General features: G+C 39.3%; 1 pseudogene; it reads right to left on the bottom strand.

Moving 5' to 3' along the window:
• Nucleotides 1-11,992: 11,992 nt before the first annotated feature.
• On the bottom strand, nt 11,993-16,699 carry LOC116156969 (uncharacterized; annotated as a pseudogene).
• Nucleotides 16,700-17,668: the final 969 nt, after the last annotated feature.

The following is a 17,668-nucleotide window of genomic DNA, read 5'->3' on the forward strand; positions in this document are numbered from 1 at the left end:
TACAGTATCTTAGTTTCAGGTGTACATCGTAGTGATTCAATACTGCTGTGCAGTATATTCCTGTTGCTTATTTATTTTATACATCGTAGTTTATGCCGCTTAATGCCTGACCCCTGTCTCACCTCTCCCCAGCTACTCTCTCCCCACTGCTATCCAGTAGTTTGTTCTCTGTATCTGTCAGTCTGCACAACACAGGGAATACAGCCAATATTTTGTAAGCTTTAGATGAAATATAATCTATAAAGATATTAAATCACTATGCTGTACATCTGAGACTAATATAACATTGTACATCAACTGTACTTCATTTTAAAAATGTTTTAAATAAAGAGAAGAAGAAAGCTGGTAACTTAGAAGGAAGAGGTAGAAAAATGCTGAAAGGAGTTTTTCAGGCTGAAATGAAAGGATGCTCATTAGTAACAAAATATATGAAAATATATCACATACTAATAAAAGTGAGCATATAGTTAAATATGGAATATTCTAATATTGTAATATGGTGGTGTGTTAAATGTAAGATTTAAGTAAGTATTTAGTCTAAGTGTTTAGTGTGAGGTTAAACACAAGAGGATTAAAAATAACTATAGCTACACAATTTAACTGTGGTTAACTGTGACAGCACAATATAAAATGTGGTTAACTGTGACATCAAAAACAGAAAGGTGGGTATAAAGGTAGAGCTTTTGTGTGTGATTGAAGTTAAGCTGTTATTAGTTTAAAATATACTCTTACATCTATAAGATATTTTATGTAAGCTTCATGGTAACCACAAAGCAAAAGCCTACAGTAGATTCACAAAACATAAAGAGAAGACAGTCAGAGCATACCACCATGGAAAGTCATCAATTTACAAAGGAAGGCAGCAAGAGAGGAAAAAAAGGAAGAAGGAAACTATAAAACTGGCAAAAATAATTCATAAGATGGCATTAAGAAGTCCTTACCTAGTGATAATTACTCTAAATGTAAGTGGATTGAATTCTCCAGTCATAAAGGCATAGAGTGACTGGATGGATAAAATAACCCAAACCAAACCATATGCTGCCTGTAAGAGACTCAACTGAATTTTAAGGAAACACATAGGTTCAAAGTGAAAGGACAGAAAAAGAAAAAGAAATTCCATGGAAATGAAACCAAAAGAAAGCATGGGGAGCTATACTTTTATTAGACAAGATAGACTTTAAGCCAAAAGCTGTAACTAGGGACAAAGAAGGTTATTATATAATGATAATGAGGTCAATTTATCAAGAAGATACAATAATCATAAATATATATATGTGTATATATATATATATATACACACACACCCAACATAGGAACACTTCAGTATATTGAGCAAATACTAACAGATTTAAAGGGAGAAGTAGACAACAAAACAGTAATAACTAATTAGTAATAACTACTAATAGTAAGGAATACTAGTTAGTAGAAACTATTAGTAAGAAACTTCAATCCCCCACTTTAAACAATGGACTATCATACGGACAGAAAATCAGCAGGGAAATGTTGAAACTGAACATTTGTGAGACCAAGTGGTTCTGACAGACATACGTAGAACATTCCATCAAACAGTAGCAGAATGCACATTCTTCTCAAGCACACATAGAACATTCTCCAGGATATAGCATCTGAGCAATCATAAAGCAAGTTTCAGCAAGCATCTCTTCCTATCACAAAAGTATGAAACCAGAAATCAGCAACACGGTTTGTCGATGAATTGGTCGTATGATGTGAGAGGAAGAACAGAATCAAAGAAGACACATAGTGTTTTAGCCTGAGGAACTCAAAGAATAACATTAGAAATGTATTAGGGGAGCCGGTTTGGCAGGGATTGAGGAGCGTGAAAATCAAGAGTGTGGTTTTGGACACATTAAGTTTGGAAATGAACTTAAATGTCCAAGCACAGATGTCAAGGAGACAACTGGATATGTGAGTCTGGAGCACAGGTGAAAGGTTAGAGATATCCTTGCCCCTAGTGTTCAGGTGTCTTAGGGGACTTCAGCACTACAGCCAAGAACCTGGCACAAGTTCTCTGAAACACTTGTCTAGAAGACAATTAGAGAGACATCTCATTGCCATCTGAACCCCAAATTAAGGTTTCACCCTTAAATTCTGTCAACACACCAAAAGTTCTCCCCTTCTCTCTCTCTTTTTCTCCTCTCTCATCTTTTTCTTTCTTCATTGTTTGTTGTACTACTTAGGGGATAAAAAAGAAGGTGTGGGTCCTGCTTCATGATTGCTCAAGAGGAGGCAAGTACTGACCCTAACAACTGGAGTTATCTTTTCCATTGACCAATGCTTCCTCAAAGGAGGCTGGATTGGGACTAGCATAACACCTACCAAGTAGAATAGGGGCAAGAAAAGGCAAACAGTAAATATTTTAGGAGAATATAAACCTACCAAAGACCTACCCCTAACCTCTGATATATATTACTCATTCAGGGAAACTTTCTAAGATTAAATTCTCATGCCAATATGATTCCACTGATTTCTCTTTCGATACTGTCGTGATTCAGTTAATACTTCACTTTACTTTTATAAATATTGCTAGAATGTTTGTAGATATTATATTAATAAACCTGTCACAATAAGAAATTTGGTAATACAGTTAAATATGAATTTACTCTACATTCCCCAAAAGATTGCTTAAGTGATCTTTTCATATGGTCTGAATCATTATCTTGATCAAATTCTTATTTACTTTAGCTCATAATTTAAATTACTTTTCTCAAAAGTGTCTCCTTTTACTTAAGCCACACCACTAGAGCAAAGGCAAGAAATTTATAAGCATATTATGTTACTTCCTTGCTTAATTATCTCTAATCTTTTTCTTTCTGATTATAAAATCAACTCCAAACTCCATGGCTTCATTTCAGTTGCACAGAAAATTAGTCATTGGTGCCCCACAGAGAAGAAGATTCAAGCATAATGTTTTGAAATGGCCGGGGACATGATGAGATAAAGAGGGTTAAGGAAGTACTTTCAGTGGGGGGACCAGCCTGAGTGGTTGACAAGCAGACATATCTGAGATTGGAGTGCAAAATACAGAAGAGAGTAAGCTGTGTGGGGTTTAGTTCTAGAGAGCCCATAAGGCTCTTATTAGGTATTTTAATTGAATTGAACTGGCACTTGGAAGTTATTCTATGGCATCTGAAAAGGGGAATATGATGATAAAAATTCTCTTTTAGGAACATGATTCACACTCTAACTTACAGGTTAGGTTGGTGCAGAGATTGTAATATCTTTTTGAGGCTTCCAATTTAATAAAGTAATTCAGAAATACAAAGAAACACTTGTAGTTGATTGAATTGCATATATCTATTTCATTTGATTAATATTGCAATTCTGATGAAATGAGAAGCCTTATATATAATGTCAGCGAGAGAGCACACAGAATATAAAAGGGAACAATCACTGTCCTGCCTTTCCTGGATGCATGCCCTCATGTACTTTTAAAATAAGATTTTCTTTGAAGCTTAAAAATAAGAATAAAGATTGATTTTTTTTCTTCCTCCTTAGAATGTGTGTGTGTGTGTGTTGTGATACTAGGTTTTGAGGACAATTATGAGGGCAAGAAAGTTTGGGTTTTTGGCTCTAGTTAACCTAGATACAGCTTACGGGTAACTAGGACAAAATACATTGGAAGCTCTCATTGCAGTATTACTTTGACTTAATTTATGACAACCTGCATTTTCATAATACTCTCAAAGGTTTTGCTACAATGATGAAAATAGTTTCTGAATAAAATAAAATTTCTACACTCTTTGGGCTTAACAAGGTCAAGAGTCCTCTTCAATTAAAAACATGCAATATTTATAAGAAAGATGATCCAGAGGAGGGATTTTGTGATTCCTTGGACTTGCTAGGTCTAATTCCTGAACTCTATGCTCATTTTTTTTCTAGTTTTAGAGAAATAAGTCGATAGAGCAAGTAAGTAACTTGTGTAGTTTATCTTGTTCTTCTAAAAATGCCAAAAGATTTCATTTTTATCTTTAGAGAATGAATGTGGCCCAAATAATTGGGAAAAATAGAAAAAATTAGCAATTTCTGGGGTTTAAATAAGATGGTCTAAATAAATCCATTTCAAAGCAAGGAGAAGTGTGAAAATACCAACATATCTAGAATATTATGTTTCAATTAGAGAAAAGCATTCTGTCCTTAGAGAGGGCACTATGTATCATTTTCTCCATACAGAGTCCATGACTATAAAAACGTTTACGAAATAAAGAAAATGAGGTCTGGTTCATGAATTTTTAGTTCATGCATCCTCTTCAGGTGGTATTTTAGAACAACTCTATTTCTAGGGTGGCAGATGGATGACCATGGGTAGCACGTGGGACTCGACCTAAAGAAGCTTGACAATATCTAGAAGGCTAGGTCATGTGTTCCAGAAATAAGTCTCTAAAGGCACACGATCATAGCCCATGCCCAGTTCTGGAAATTTCACAAATAACCCAAGTCTGCTAAAAGGAGAAAGTGAAGAGAGAAACATGCAGCTGAGTAGAGCCCGGGTACAGAGCTGCGACTCTGAAGACAAAGATACAGATTCTGCTTTCATTCTAGTCCTTGTGCTGGACCAGATGCTCTGTGTTTCTATCCCTTCAGCTATCTAACTTGCATTTCCCTCACCAGTATAATGGGAGAAATTAGTGCCTATTCTATGCTATTGCTAAAAAGATTTAAAGGGGATAAATCATGCAAAGTACTTAACATGGCATATGATGAAAAGAAAATACTAAATAAAAATGTTGATTACCTTTTGCCAGCATTGTTGCCACGGTTTCTGTATCAGGTGAGTTCATTCAGAGAAGAAAAACCATCATGAGTTATATAGAATAAAGGATTTATTATATGGATTATATAGACCTTATGCAAATGTCAAAGCTAGTCAAGAAGTCTATGTCAGACTGTGTGGCCTTTGTACCTGGTGTTGGGGCTAAAGTCACCTTAGGTTTCCTGGCAGTTGAAGAGAGCTGGATGAGAATGAGGGGAGAGCAAGGGCAAACTTAATCTTGCAATGATGAATGGAATCCATGAGCATAAACCAGATTCCATGAGGATACCTGGAACCTCCATGGTGTGAGGGACCTACTGCAGAAGCTGGTGCTCTTTACCATGGAGTGTCACATATACCTGACCTTGGACACTAAGAAGAGAGCTGAGGAGAGCTGAAGAAGCTGTGAGCCCCAGTGGTATCCTACGCCGACAAGGTTAACTAGGATCTCAGCACCAACGAGTGTGCGCGGCCACGCTGCCCGGCACCCTGAACCAAACTCTAGAACACAAAAATGCCAACTTTAAAATGTTTTCCACCACACAAATTTTAAGCAAATTTCTTTTGTGACCAACCTGACCTGAGATGACATAGGTAGGAAAGGGAATTATGGGAAACAACAGATTCAGCTTGGCTAAACTGAAACAGTAAAAAGCCACCACCGTTCACCTCCTGCCAACGTGGTATTTGTATGCATTTCTTTAAAACTATACTTAAACTCTACTTAATGATTGAGAACAGATGACAAAAAAAAATCAAGCATCCATCTAACATGATGCAAATATCCTGTATGTAACCAAAATCATGAAAACCCTCTCTCCAAGGAGGATACAAATTCTCCTTACGTATTTTGATAGATCATGTACATTTCTCTTCTACCTGAATTATACACACTTTTAATGGTCTGTAACTTAAATTCTAAGATATCAGACTGACTATTACTAACACATCCTATGTTAGATAATAGAGGAGTGGAAGAGGGGGAAAGATTTGTTAATATATACATAAACATTCATACCAACATAATGAAGAAATATTCATAATTGTTACATTGTTCATTCCTACAATTGGTCACCTAGTTGGAGCTGCACGGCATCTCCTTTCGTTACTTACTTGCTCAGCAAGCCGCTTGGCAGCTCGTGGTTTCTCCTTTGGTAGGTGACTCAAATTTTCATTCCTGAAGGGTCTGAGTCATTAGGAGCCCTGCCTCTCTTGGTTTGTTGTAGTTTCCCATTGACTTATTTTAAAAAGCTTTGTTGAAGCATAATTTACATGTCTGTAAGTTTCACTCATTTAACATGTACAATTCAATGACTTTTAATAAATTTTCTGATTTGCTTAACTGTCATCACCATTCAGTTTTAGAACATTTCCATCATCCCAGAGAGATCCTTCATGTCCCTTTGGAAATAATCCCCATTCCCACCCTCAGAGCCAGGAAACAACTAGTCTATTTTATGACTCTCTAGATTTACCTTTTCTGGACAATTCATATAAATGAAATCATACACTACGTGATCTTTCATTGCATTTGGCTTCTTTTAAGTAGCATAATGTTTCTGAGGATCATCCACGTTATAGTATATATCAGTAGTTTTCCTTTGACTTTTATCACAGTACACGAAAGCTTTTTGAGTTGCTCCCAGTGAGCTCCTGCATTCTGCACATCCTCTTCTTTACTTAAATAATATCGACACAGTGTCCTCTTGATAGTCAGAATCAATCATCCCAGTAATACATTTAACTCTTTGCTGATTCACAGGCTTAACAAGCCCCAAGCAGGCAGATAGCAATCTCATCTTCTAGTTTAATGGAACTACTGTTGTGTCTTCTGCTGGAAATATGCCATCCTTGAGAACTAGGAACTCAGGACCAAAAGAACCCAAAGTCACAGACAAAGGAAGCAAAATTTTTCATAGAGTAACATAAAGGGAAGTGCTTGTGTAAAAAGGGAAAATATGCAATGATTAAAACAATTTAAAAAACTTGACTATATACCTAGCCCCAGGTTGCCTAATCTGTTTGCATGCCATTGTCAACCCTTGTAAATCTGCCTGGTGGGGGTGTGATGACTGTAGGGGCCAGGAACTCTGATCTGATTGGAAATGATTGTTTCCTTTGCATATAACATGGATTCATAAGGCAAACAAAGATGTTATTATTTATCACGATTTTTGTGTTAATTTGATTTTAAAATTGCATTTAAATATTATTGATCTTGATTATTACATTTTTTGGCATCTAGTTAAATTTTGCACCATCAGTGAGTGCTTCACTGATTTCATCCTAATCCTGGCCTTAGAGGCAATATTGAGAAGAAACGCTCCCATTTCAACCAATTTATTCCCAAACCAATAAATTCTTGGAAATGGGAGGGAGTGTATCATATACTGGTCACTGATTTAGAACACACACTGCATCCTATAGAACATTACCTCAGTCTTGCAAGGTGTTGTCGTCTAGATGTTGCTTTTAACTGGATCTTCAAAAGGCTATCCCTCCATTCTATCAGGCTGGCTACTTCAGGGTGATGGAGTACATGCTAAGACCAGTGAACTCCACGGCCCGTTGCCACACTTCATTTGCTATAAAATGAACTGCTTGGTGAGAAGCAATGCTGTGAGGAATGTAATGATGCTGAATAAGGCATTTTCTAAGTTCATAGATGATGGCTTTGGCATAAACATTGTAGGCAGGGAAGGCAAATCCACAGTCAGAGTAAATGTCTATTACAGTAAGAACAAAGTGCTCCATCGTCCATGGTGGAAATAGGCAATGCAATCAATCAGGAAGTTCTCTGATTTCCCTAGAGAATGGCCCCATGTAGTTGGGAGATTACTTAGCCAGCTCAGACTTGGTGACTAGAAGTCAATGTTGCTAATTTCATTTCCGCTGCCTTGGACAGTTTGTTATAGTTGCACTGGACAAGGATGAGGTGGATAAGAAAAGACATTGACTGATGGCCACAGAATTGGTCATCATGCACACTTGATTATTAAAACCTTTTTCTGTTTGAGCTTGTTCTTTGATGACCATTTACCTGGGACACGGATATCTTTGCTTTCAGAGACGTCTATCCACAGATCTCTTCTCCAGACCTCCTTGTCACCAGTTCTCCAGTTGTGTTTCTAGCAATTCTCTGACCATCCTGCCAAGTTATCAGTCATTGCCCATCACTTAGAGTAGATTTCTACCTTTGGTATTCTAGGGAAAAAAACCAGATACTCTGGTTACAGTCCTTCCCACTGGAAGGATTTCCCTTCAAGGCCACCCTAAAGTGGGGCTGTAATGCTATAGTCGTCAGCAGTCCACTATTGTGATGTGTTGACTATCACGCAGAACCAAATGTAAACTGGAACTCTTTCCCCCTAGTTAACTATCAATGGAAAACAACCCATAAAAGGAAGGAAGAACTGTAGCAAGAATAGATGCCATGGGTACCTGGGCTACTTGCTCATGCAATTTATTTGTACCTTCAGGACCGTCTCAAGCCCATTCTCTTACATACCACTTCTATTTTACAGCAGAGTGCTAGTGTGCATGCCCCCATGTTGTGACTTAGTGGATCAGGTAACACTCAGCTCATGATGGACCGCTCAGGTGCATGTCACTTTTTGGCCTGTTGTGAGTCCGTGTTCCATCTTTACTAGGGCCCAAACCAGATGGTCTTTCTTGGAAGAAGTGTAGTTATGTGCTGAAGGTGGCATCGCTTTGCTCCAAAATCTCAAATGTCTGTCCTGTAATTCATCTACAGGCACCTGCAGATGAGCCTAGATGTCAAGGCTCCATGCAGCACCCCTGTCTGCCACATACATCTTAAGCACCATCACGTCTGCTGGGTCATACGACACTGCGTGCGTGGCAGACTGGCCTATTTCGGAGCCTTCATTTCTTCCGCCCCCCACCCAAAATTGGCAACTTTTCCAATTACACAGTAAATAGGTAGAATAGTATACCCAAATGAATACATGTACTACTTTCAAAATCCAGTAAGACCCATTAATTGCTATGTTTCTTTCTTAGGAGTAAAGGGGCCAGATCCAACAACTTACCCTTTGCCCCTTTGGAAACGGTAGGTTAACATGCCCTTGAACATTGGAATCCTAGAAATTCACTGAGGTGTCAGGCCTCCGAGTTGTGGGGAATTTATTTCTCACCACTGGATAGTCATGCTTTTACCAAAATGTCTAGAAGAATTTGTATTTCCTGCATAGCAGGCCAATCACCATGATATCATCAGTGGAACAGACCATAGTAACATCCTATGGAATGCAGGGGCAGTCGAGGTCCTTGAGGACCAGATGTTGGCGTGGGCTGAACAGTTGCTACAGCCTTGAGGTAGGAGCATGAAGGTGCATCGCTGGCCCTCATTGCTAAAAAGAACCTGTTTCTGCTAATTTCCTAGTCAGTTTAGAGAATAAAAACATAAACTGGATTAACAGTTTACATCAAGGCATCAGGGACATGTTGATTTGCACTAGCAACAAAACTCCACATGTAGCAGGAGCAGCAGTTGAAGTTAACATCTGACTGAGTTCACAACAACCCACTGTCATTCTCCAAGGCACATCCATCTTCTGCAGAGGTCATGTCATTCCTGTGCTTGAAACACTCCAATGTCTCTCTCAGCCTACAGGACGAAATCCAAAATCCTTAGCCTCACATACAAGAAGCAGCTCATGTTTATTTTTCACATTTTCTTTCAACTATTTTAAGGTTTTTTTTCCCCTTAGTGAATTTACTCTATTTCTAAATATGCTTTTGCACATGTTGTAGGTAAATCTTTTTCATGTGAGTAGCAATTTTTTCCAGCAATATTTATTGACTAGTCCATCATTTCATCAATGATTTCTTATTCCATCCTTGTCACAGATCAAGATTCCCTATATTCATTCATCTGCTTCTGAGTTTTTCATTAGGTTCCATATGTCTGTTCCATATGTGTATACGTGTTGTTTTTCCCTGAGCAACTGGGAAGTCCTCAGAGAAGGCAGCATACAGTTTCCCCAGCTTTCTGTACCTCCCTCAACTCTGTTGTCACCAATGCATGGCACCCATGACAATGATTTGTCTCCTTATACAAACTTTAAAATTCTAGTTTTCTGCTTTTAAGGATACTACATTCGGTCCTGATAAATGTATAAACTATTACTCACCATTCTACTTTGATATTCTGTTCATTTTTGGCTCTTTGGATTTTCCTTCTCTTAATTTTGAGTTCACCAAAAAAAAATATGTTTTTTAAATTTTTTGCAGTGCTTCTATATGTTTAAAGCAAGTACCTGGTATATCTTCCATGCCAGGTCAGTCCACCTTAGTTATTACATTTCTATTTTGGGGGCATTTTTTTCCTTCCCTTGAAATTATTTCCTTTGTTCCTGAATTCTCCACTCACTAGACTAATATTCATTGTCTCAGGGGTAAAACAGATAAAATTCTTCAACAAAGAAGTTTATAGAGATGTTAAGTGGAATTTTTTAAACACTCAGCAGGCACAGTCTGAAACCAAAGAACTTTTGACTCACAAGGGCTAGGACTTCAGAGGAAAGTTGTTTGTTTTGATTTCTAAAAAAGATTTGGCTCGGATCATCAAAGCCAGAGCCTGCAGGACCAGAGAACAGATATTATAAAAGATCAATGTTGAGTACGGCAAAATACAGAATATGATATGAGCCCCTTAGAAAAAGCACAGAAAATAACTGACAATCAAAAAGTCAGGATATCTGAATGGATTCCCTGCAGCAAGACGGGAGGGAACCTTGCAGCAAAAACTACAGCTAGACCGCCCCAAAAGGGGGTCCAGATGGAGGATCTGGCTGAGTCTGTAAGAGCCAAAGTGATGCCTGGGGTCACTCTCCAGTCCTACTCACTCCCAGACTTCAAACACCAAGCTACATTATTAGTGGGGGAGGTGAGCAAGGACCAGAGGGCATCAAGAGAACCAGAGGCCCCCCTTTCACTACAATGATAATAGATAATATTGACTGAGCATTTACTGTGTACTAGAACCTGTTCTAAGCATTCACATGTGGTGTCTAATTTAATTCTAATAACAATTTATGAGATTGGTAGTGTTATTATCTCTATTTTAAAGGTAAGGCAATAAAATACAGAAGATGTATGATCATATAGCTAGAATTTGGTAGATTCAAGGCTTTATCCCCTAGGTATCCAGGCACTACTAAAGGGAGAAATAAGGAGAAAATCCTGGAGAGGAATGAAAAGCCAGATGGGAGTGTAAATTTGAAAATGACTCAATTTACATCCTGAAGAAAATTGTCCCAAATAGTCAGGATTCTCCAAACATACGTCAACTATACCTCAATTTAAAAAAAAGTTTCCTTCTTAAAAAAAATTCTCCAGAGAAACAGCATGCATATGTGCACACACACACACGTACACAAACACACACACATATAAATGTATTCTCTCTATATATTTTTATAAAGAGATTTGTTATAAAAAAATTCGCTCATGTCATTATGGAGGCTGAGAAGTCCTACAGTCTGCTGTCTGCAGGCTGGAAACACAGGAAAGATGGTGGTGTACTTCCAGTCTGACTCCAAAGACCAGAGGACCAGGAGAGCCATGGTGTAAGTCCCTGTTCAGAAGCAGGAGAAGACCAATGTCTTAGCTCATGCAGTTAGGTTCAGAGAGCAAATTCTCCCATATCCTGCCTTTGTCCTAGTCAGGCTTCCAACACATTGGATGAGGCCCGCCCACATTGTGAAAGGCAATCTGCTTTACTCAGTCTACCAATTTAAGTGTTACTCTCATCTAGAAACACCCTCATCCCATACATACCCCAAAATCATGTGTTAACAGTTACCTAAGCATCTTTAGCCCAATCAAGTTGACACATAAAATTAAACATCACAGGTCCACCCCTTGTCGACTCAGCACCCGAACACCTCTCTCTTAAATCATACTTCATCTCCAAGTAAAGACAACTCCAGGTCATAATTTCACCTAACATGGTACAACCCATCTGCATACAACTGAAAATGCACTTTCTCAGTAAAGGAGCTAATGTCCTTAAGCAATATTTACTTTCATTATTTTACATCCCATAACTTAAATACTAAGATGTAAGATTGATATTTAAATACTGTCATAATAAGTCAATACATCTTATGTTACATGATAAGGAAATAAGAGAAGGAGAAAAACAGAGATCTTTGCTTTATATATATGTGTAAATATCTACAGGCACAAACAGATTCATAACAAAATAAAAAGGGATACTCCTAACAATTGCAGTCTTTTCTTTAACTGGTCACGTGGTCATAGCTGGTATTTACATCGACCTTTGTCTGCTACCCATTCTGTGTTTCCTTTGTCTTCGGAAAGCACCTCAGCATTTCATGGTTCTTTACCTGGTGGAGTGACCCCAACATTCCTCCCTGAAGGGTCTGGGCCATTAATAGTCTTAGTGGACTGGATTGTTGTAGTTCTCCATTGTCCTTAATCACAGGACATGGTAATACTAAAAGACATCCTAAGAGATCTCTTCTATTGCAGACATGCTCTTCCTTACCTCTGCTTTGCTGCAGTCCCCATTCCCCTTGGTATTCAGGATCAGTTACTCCAGCCAGCACAGTAACTCCCTTCTTTGCTTGTTGATTCAGTGGCATGAGGAATCAAAGACGTTGGACAGCAGTCTTCACTTTCAGTTCAATGAAATTATTGTGTGTCTCCTAGTGAAAGCATTTTTTTTCTTTGGAATTAAGACCTCTAGGCTAGCAAAGCCAAAGATCCTGGAACCAGGAAGCAAAAATTTTACCTAGTAGGTCACTAGGGGTAATAATGAGTGGTGCCACTTCCATTTCTATCCCTTGATTCCTGGATCTATAAATCCTCGCCATGGGAGAAACAGCACCATATGTCTGATGCTAATTCACAGTGTATACAGTCTTCTGGAGACCTTGCTCAGCCATGCAAGGTATTGCCACCTAACTTGGGCCATAACTGAGTTTTTAAAAGACCATTCCATTGTCCCATCAAACTAGCTGCTTCAGGATGGTGGAGATCATGATAAAACCAGTGACTTCTATGAGCAGGGGTCCATTGCCACACTTCTTTTGCTATGAAGTGAGTTCCTTGATCAGAAGCAATGCTGTGTGGAACACCATAATGAAATGATGGATGCAGTCTGAAGTAGTCAACCTGCCTCCGGGTAGCTGACTGATCACCCTGGGGAATGGTGCCACATGGAGGGCCAAGTGTTAGTCTCTGCTGCTGGTAGATTGAACACTCAGCAGTGTCATAGCCAGGTGAGCCTTACTGAGTGGAAGTCCATGTTGCTGACCCCATGCATAAACTTTATTCCTGCCATCATGGCCACTTTGTTCATGAGCCCTTTGGGTGATGCAAGGGTGACTGGGGAAGGAGGCTGACTGATAGCTACAGAATGAGTCATCCTATTCGTTTGATGTTTAAAATACTCCTCTGCTCCTGTAGTAAGCATTCACATGGAATACAAACCCACAAATGCCTCCACATATTTTGCCCATTCAGACAGATCTATGTACATACCTTTTCCTCAAATTTTATTTTATTCATTTATTTTTAAATTTTAATTTAACTTTTTAATTCAAGTGTAGTTGATTCACAATGTTAGTTTCAGGTGTACAGCAAAGCTGATTCAGTTGTACATGTACACACATTTTTTTTCAGATTCTTTTCCATTTTATGTTATTACAAGAAATTGTAATGTAGTTCCCTGTGCTACACTGTAGGTCCTTGTTGCTTATCTGTTTTGTATACGGAGCTTAGAGCACGAGGCTTCACTCAACTCCAGGTTCTCAATACTCAGAATTAGCATGGCTCTTACACATCCACTGGGGAGGGATGGTGACATGTTTTGGGATGAATAGTTTGTTTAATAGAAAAGGAAACTGCATAGAAAGAAGGCTGTGCATTTTTAAAATTTTGGATCAGCTATGACTATCAACCTGAACACTTTAGTGAGGAAGCACAGAATGCTTAGCCTTAAATACCGCCTTGACACTGATTGCCCACCCCATTGTAAGCAGTGCATAAGTGCTAGCTGTTACTTTTGTGATGACGATGATGAAGATGATGACGAAGGCTAGATGGCCAATTGAGGTGTTGTCAAAGACTACTGAGATTCCTTGAGGTTCATAAATGGAAAAGTCAAACTGGAAAAATGTTTGTAACAATTTGCTCACAGATACTTAAAATGTGAGCTACCTGTGATTCCTATGTACCCCTCAATATTTGTTCTCCCCTTCTTTCTGTTAGTTATAGAACTCCCTGACTTTAGACTCCGCCAAGGGACCTTATATCCCAGGCTACTTTGCAGCTAGGTTTGGCCATGTGACCGTAGGGCCAATGACATGAGTGTGAGTGGCTAGTGCAGCCTCCAGGTTACATTCTTGGGAGAAAGCTCTTGCCCTTTACTTTCTTGTTCCTTTTCCCATGAGACTGAGTAAGAGTCAACCATGTGAACAGGTAAAACAAAGCTAGAAGAACCCTAATGACCCTGTGGAGCAAAGCTGCATATAGTCCACCTGCCTCCAGACCGTTGCATGGGAGAGCCCTAATGTCTGTTTTGTGTTAGCCACTGTATTTTTGAATCTCTTCATCATCTATAGCAAGTTAGCCTCATGCATGAAATAAAATGCCTGGTACAGTGCCAAGCAACTAGGAAAGAAAAGAATACATTTTTAAAAGATTAAATGATTAAAAGGTATCATTAAAGATGGTGTGCAAAAATGTGAGATAATTAAGTTCTAATTTTCTGGGTACAGAAATCATCACACTTCCATACCATGCATGTCTATTGTTTGAATTTCACACTTTCAATTTTATTTCCCTTTTTGAGTCAATGAGTATGTTGTGAGTGAAAGAGAGGATTCTTAAGTATGCTTTTAAAGGTTCACATTCTTTGCGAGGGTTGTGACTTTCTTGGCCCTCAGAAATCAGACCACAGGGTACTTGTCTTGGTACCAGTGCTGTTAGGCCACTAATAAGAGGCCTCCTGTTTATTCGCCAGACAAGGCATGGAGTCTGCTCCCTGGATGGGTATGAAAGGCTTCAAGCTGCAGAACATCATGCAGTGATGGCCACAGTGCTAAAGCAACAGGGAAGATAAATGCAAAACTAAAAAGAGAAAAAGCACTTTTCTGTTCACAAAGAAGGCCATGGTTCTTTTGTTGGCTTATGACCAACACTCCCACCCAAGCACCAGTTTTTTCTTCACTATGCTTTCATGTGGAGTGTATTGAATACACCAAAGGATTCAGCCAGTATTATCCTGGTATTTTTTTCATCTCCTAAGTTCTTTCAGTGTACACATGATACTAGTTTCCCATAAACTCTACTGACCTACAATCACATAACCCCTGAAATTCTACTTCCATAGATGGAAAGCTGCCAACTGAATTAAATGACAGGTGGACTTCAAAAGGTCACTGACCTAGAAGTCAGACTCTGGCTCTTCTAGCTCTGCCACGCATACCTATGTGAGTTTGGTCTGGTCACATAATAGGTTTGGGTCCTGTTCTTTGAACGAGAGAGTAGGACTCAATGGTTTCCCAAGGACCATATCCTGTGATTCTACAAGTGTGTGTGTTGCAAGGGGGATCTTATCTACATGCAGTTAAGTTTTTTTGTTTTAGCACATTCAGCTCATGAGGAACGTATGTAAAGGCAGGATCTGTTGGAGAGAGTGTATGCATCATATGTTTTAATATATTTTAAAGTGAAAATTCCAAAATTATTAGACTTTAAAAATATTCAAAAAACTTTCATTGGGTGACTGCTAAGTTCTAGGCTGGGAGATAAAGTAGAGGGTAAGGCAGACCTGGTCCTGCCCCCTATAGAGCTCAGGAGAGGCAGGTAGCAAAAAAGCTAGCAGCATGTGTGGTAAGTGTTCTGAGGTAGAAGCAGGGAAGGTTTTGACAGTGTAGAATTAGTGAAGTTGGGACAGTCATGTAGGAGACGGTGTTGGCGTAAAGCAAGAGAGGTAAATTTTGAGGATGGGTTTTGGGGAAATAAATGACCGTCTCCTTTGTGTAGACGTAGAGGTTAGACGCTGTACAGACCTGGGTTTGAATCCCAGCTCTGCCACATGCTGTGTCATCTTGGAACCTCTCTAAACCAGTTTTCTCAACCATAAAACAGGGATGATAAGAGTACCCACCTCATGAGGTTGTTAGGAGGACTGACTGAGACAGTGCCACGTCCAGCACGGTAACTACACCAGCTACCACTATAATTGTTATTAACGGATAGTATTGTGTGTCTTTGGGTCTAGTCGAGCACTGATATCAGTCTTCCAGCTGTCCCCAAGAACCCTGTAATTGGTACCGTAGTCCTGAGTTGCACTAGAAATTTTTAAATTTTCAAAAAGGCAAGCAATCTGTAATTTATCCGAAACACTCAAGACGGGGCTTCACAAAACTTTCCTGAGCTCTTGCTCCTGCCTCTCCCCCAGGGTGGAGGTGGAGAGGGGAGACAGAAGAGGAGTGGGGAAGGAACAAGCAGTGAGACCTCTCCTGGGGAGCTCCAGCATATGTCCCTGAGCCCAGCACGACAGACGCGGACCTGCCCCCAACTGCTGTCCCAGGAAAATGTGGACTTATATGCAACGTACAAACCTAGGGTCAGTCATGACATATTTCATTTCTGACAGTAATGCAAAGAATAAGAGTTGGCAAGAGAATACAAACTGAAAAAGGATTGACACCAAGAATTCCACAAGAGGAGAAAGATTTTTGTTTCAGTTACAGCTAGAGAAGAGAAGGTTGTTTTCCAACCAAGTCAACCAACAGCACCCTCTCCCAGCGCTGCCCACACCTCTGCAGGCAGACACTCCAGTCTGCGGGACAAAGCCGTGTCTGCAGCTGTATTTCCAGCTCTTCTTCGTGAGGCTTCTGGCCTCCTTGACAGCCTGGCCTTCATTACCCTGAAAAAGGCTCAGTTACATGAAATGTCTCTTTCTATCAGCCTTGGCTCGTACAGCATAATATGATGTGACATGATATGGCTGATATGGTAACTATACTTATACAGCAGAATATGATTAAGTATGGGAGGGGCTGTGACTCACTCCAGAATTAGCGTCTTAACATTCAACACGGCAAACTGGGTGACACCACCCCAACACCTAATTCAGAATCTAAACCAACTAGACTGATCATTGTTATCATTTATATATACATCAGTCTCTTCATTGAAAAAGTAAGTTGTAATTGAAATATCCTCAACGTTTTGAGGATTCTTTTGATCTCATCCCATCCACAGAAGACCCCAACCACTTGACAGAGAACTCTTTAAATTACTAATAAATTTGAATTTACCGTAAAACTAATGATAAGATAAAAACTAATGTGATGGATTTTATTCTGTATTCAGTCCAGTTATGAACAGTAGCACCCCCTCTTTGGCTACTTTCAGCCAATCTCTTTCTGAACTTCCAAACGATGTTATCAATATCATTATTAAAATTGCTATTTCTGATCCATCATCTTATAAAGCTTTCAACCCAAGCCACTCTGAAAACCAGCATAATTTGATGATTCTAACTCCTGGCGTTTCACTGAACACAAGTCAGAGCATGCTGTGGTGTGGCCAGAACTCTCAGGGGAACCCTGCATCTATAGAGATGCACTGCATGGTTTCAGCAAGTCTGAGATGGAAGAGACAGACAGAGGCCTCGGAAGGACCAGAGAAGTCCTCAGACACGGCAGCCAAAGCTTCTGGGGATTTTAAGGGTCTCCTCTCATGATCTTGGGGCAAAATGCTCCAGTGAGTGATGCCAGAATGTAAACACATTAAAAGTAAAGAAATGCCTCTAAGTCCTGTCATCATAAAAAACCTACTCACAAAAAATAAATAAATATTCAAGCTGCCTGTAATCTCATCTCACAA

The sequence above is a fragment of the Camelus dromedarius genome, chromosome 14, assembly GCF_036321535.1.
Source record: "Camelus dromedarius isolate mCamDro1 chromosome 14, mCamDro1.pat, whole genome shotgun sequence".
Lineage (NCBI taxonomy): Eukaryota > Metazoa > Chordata > Mammalia > Artiodactyla > Camelidae > Camelus > Camelus dromedarius.